General features: G+C 36.8%; 1 long non-coding RNA gene across 1 annotated transcript; it reads right to left on the bottom strand.

The window, feature by feature from the left end:
• Positions 1-605: 605 nt before the first annotated feature.
• LOC103141948 (uncharacterized) lies at positions 606-3,010 on the bottom strand. Its single transcript, XR_476638.2, has 6 exons — positions 2,910-3,010; positions 2,264-2,357; positions 2,042-2,182; positions 1,708-1,853; positions 1,493-1,557; positions 606-1,388 (listed from the first exon to the last, which is right to left on the bottom strand). It is a non-coding gene; the product is annotated as an uncharacterized LOC103141948 (long non-coding RNA).
• Between the last annotated feature and the right edge of the window lie 423 nt (positions 3,011-3,433).

Raw genomic sequence — 3,433 nt, 5'->3', positions numbered from 1 at the left:
GTATTTCAAACCTAACCACATTCATTTCTGGGACACATAACCTCTCTCCCTTCTAAGAAGAGTGACTGAAGAGTGATGCTTATACTAGCATTAGTACCAGGGCCCGTTGGATACATGAGGGGGCAGGTGGGCATCATTACACATACATATTTTGCTCCATGATATTTATTAACATTACTGCACAGCAAATTGTGAAGTGTATATGTTACACTTTAAGAGTAAAGTTTACACCGAACTCGGTGATCATTTGGGTCCAAATTCCCAGTGTTGAAAACACTCGACATGGGAGTTAAAAAAAATAACACTCAAATAGTGTACAATTCTAACACTTTAAGAGTATAAATTAACTCCATTACCGATATAATTTGACTCTTTCAAGACTGATGGAGCACAAAATAAACTGTCAGTGTCTAAACTATATGATATGGAGTACAATGTACCATGGAAAATAGAGTTTATCCATCACCAAAACAGAGTTAATTCTAGCTTTAAAGAGTTGATTTTTGACACTTGTATTATTATGTACTATAGCTCTAAATGCTCTTACAAAGATACATTAGAAACATTAACTCTTACATTAAAAATAATACAGGACTGAGCAAACAGAAAGTCCAAGTATACTTTATTTTAGCTTAGTTTGCAGCATTATAGGTATACAGTAACTGAAGCATATTAAAGGACATCCTTCATATAAACATCCCATTTTAAATACAAGAATTGTATAAACTTCTAGCACTGGACAGTACTATGCTCCTTAGTGATTATGAACAAGGACAACCCCAATTAACAAAATGTGAAAGTGTAAAAAATAGACAAGCTTCACAATGGTACACTTTAGCAGTATTGTGTAATTTTTTTCTACAACATAAACATCTAAGTGTTTCAAACAAGTTAATGTGAAATAGAGCTTTTCTACAAGAACCTACAAGAGCAAATCCTGTCTCAATATCTTCTACAACAGCATGTACCATATACAGATCTGAATATTCCAACTTCAAACTTGGAACCCACAATGAGACCAAAATACTCCATGGCATCACATGCAACCCAAGATATCACATCAACATCACAATTCATGTCAGCGTGTATGTTTTCTGCCACAATGTCCTCATTTGTTTACTCACTTTCTCACTGTCTTTACATTTCCATAATCAATGCAGTTAAAACACAACAACTCCCAGTGGTATGCTATTGCAATCTGTTTTTGGGGCATTAGTGCACATACTGTTCAATGAAGAGTTCGTCAGAAGCTAAAATTTATGACTTAGCCTTGCAGGGAATGAGTTGACGATCCACAACTATGTAGTAGTCATTGATGGTGCAACGCTCCAACCGCTAAAACGTAGTAAGGCTGCCTTCCCTGGACTGAGCTTGTCATCTCTTGAAGGCTGCGGCATGACAACGAAATTTTTCAGTGGAGCAAAATTAAATCAGATAATAGCCTTTCAACTATGCAATTACACACACTTTACTAAAGGTTGGGTTGACTTACTTTGTGAAACTGGACATCATGCCTCAGAGCTTCTTGAACAGATCTTCACAACCCTCTTCTTCCCACTGGGTGGTGGAGGCAGGAGGTACACAAACAGCAACAGCAATAAAAAAAATCTTTATTAAAATACAAGATGAATGACCAAACTTCATTCAGAAACTATTCCCACATAATTGCATATAAAAGTGATTTTACATAAATAGTGAAAATATCACCTCTTTGGACTGCGAGAAAATGTCATCACTTGAATCTCTTCTTGGGGACGTCATCAAGGTGTCATCACCATTCAGAGGACATGAACAACAGCTCATTGATGAATGTGATGAGAAAGTGTCTGCGCATGAAGACTCCTCTGCAGATTCTAAGGAGAAACCAGAAATACAAAGAGACAGTGGACCACCATTAAATAATTTGTGCCTACAATAACAGAATGATTTTTGCTATGTCATTGAAGCATAAAAAAAGAAAAACAACTTTTGAACTTTCTGTGCCTCAAAAGTTTTAACTATATTAAATATTATAAACCTAATTTTATTGTCCTACTATTACCTTTGACAGAAAAGGCATCTGTGATGTTCCAGACAACTTTGGATTTCTCCTCCAGAATGTCACTGATGTCCTCAACTTCCGACCCAGTTTCATTCACAAGATATACATTTGTTTCTTCAAGGATGTTAAGCTTCTCTTTGGCTGTAAACATACATTCAGTTTTGAAAATTATTAAAATGCTCAAATACAGCAAGTCAAATTGAATAAACGAAAAAACATTACCTTGTCTCAAAAATGTTGAATATGAGGCCCCATTGAGCTTGATGTAGCATGTCTGTCATGCATATTGAACTTTAGAGAGTACTATCACAAATATCTGAGAAAAAAAAGCTAAACATTACTTAAACAGTGAGTTGGTTATGCTTACAGCATTGTCACCTCCCAAAAAAAAAAAAAAAACAAGGAATACCCGTTAAGGGTTTTAATGGTCTTTGGGTGAAGTGGTGGGGGGTGCAGCTGTGCCATGTTTGCCCATCCCCAATGAAAGCTGAAAAGCAGCCTCCATTAAAATTTTCTGCTTTTAAAATGTCAACATTGGAATGGATAAAGGCTTTCATTGCATTATAATGACTATGACTGGCACTCTTAAGGTGTCGTACGTTGCGCTACAATACGATGTAGCAACGGAGAGAGCGCGGGAGGGAAGGGCAAACAAAGCGAACACAACATGGAGGGAACTGAAAGTGCAGTTTTTGAGGAAAAATAGTGGTAATATTGACAGTGTCCAACTGCCTTAGTGAAAAAGAAAATCCACTATAACCGATAAATTTGTCTATCTTCCTTAAGTCGACATTTAGCATCTCTAGTGGCACATTTATTAAACTGGCACTAGCATTTGGTCAAAATTATACGTACAAACAAAACTTACCTGTGTTTTTTGTTATCCGAAAAGACCGCTCTATCCACCAACTGGTTAATCCTGCCGAAAAATAACAGCTGTCAGCTTTTTTGAAGCATGCGCATTTATAGTACGTCGCTACAGACGCTACGTCGCATTTTACGTAGCGTGCTTACGCACCGTGCGAACCGTGAGGACTCAATCACAAATGCACACTGGTGCAGAGATTTTGCTATAAAACTCTGCACCAATACTACAAAAATAACTGACATCAGTAGATGATGCTGTCGCCAACACTGGAAGTGTTTCTAATTACTAATGAACTCTACAGTGTAAAAAAACAACACTGCATAGTCAAACTCTGAAACACTTTTGAATTTGCTGTGTGATTTGTGTTTTCTTCATGGGACTGGGGTAAACTATGCCCAACCCCACAAAACCCCCCTCCACCCTAAAAGCTTCAACATTAAAGATATTCTTCATCCAACATTAAACAACCAACAACATAAAATAAAATTTATCTACTTGGATGGTCATTATATAGTTATGTATCT

The sequence above is a fragment of the Poecilia formosa genome, unplaced genomic scaffold (genome assembly GCF_000485575.1).
Source record: "Poecilia formosa unplaced genomic scaffold, Poecilia_formosa-5.1.2 Scaffold91, whole genome shotgun sequence".
Taxonomy (NCBI): Eukaryota; Metazoa; Chordata; class Actinopteri; order Cyprinodontiformes; family Poeciliidae; genus Poecilia; species Poecilia formosa.
This window is presented reverse-complemented; position numbering and strand designations above follow the sequence as displayed.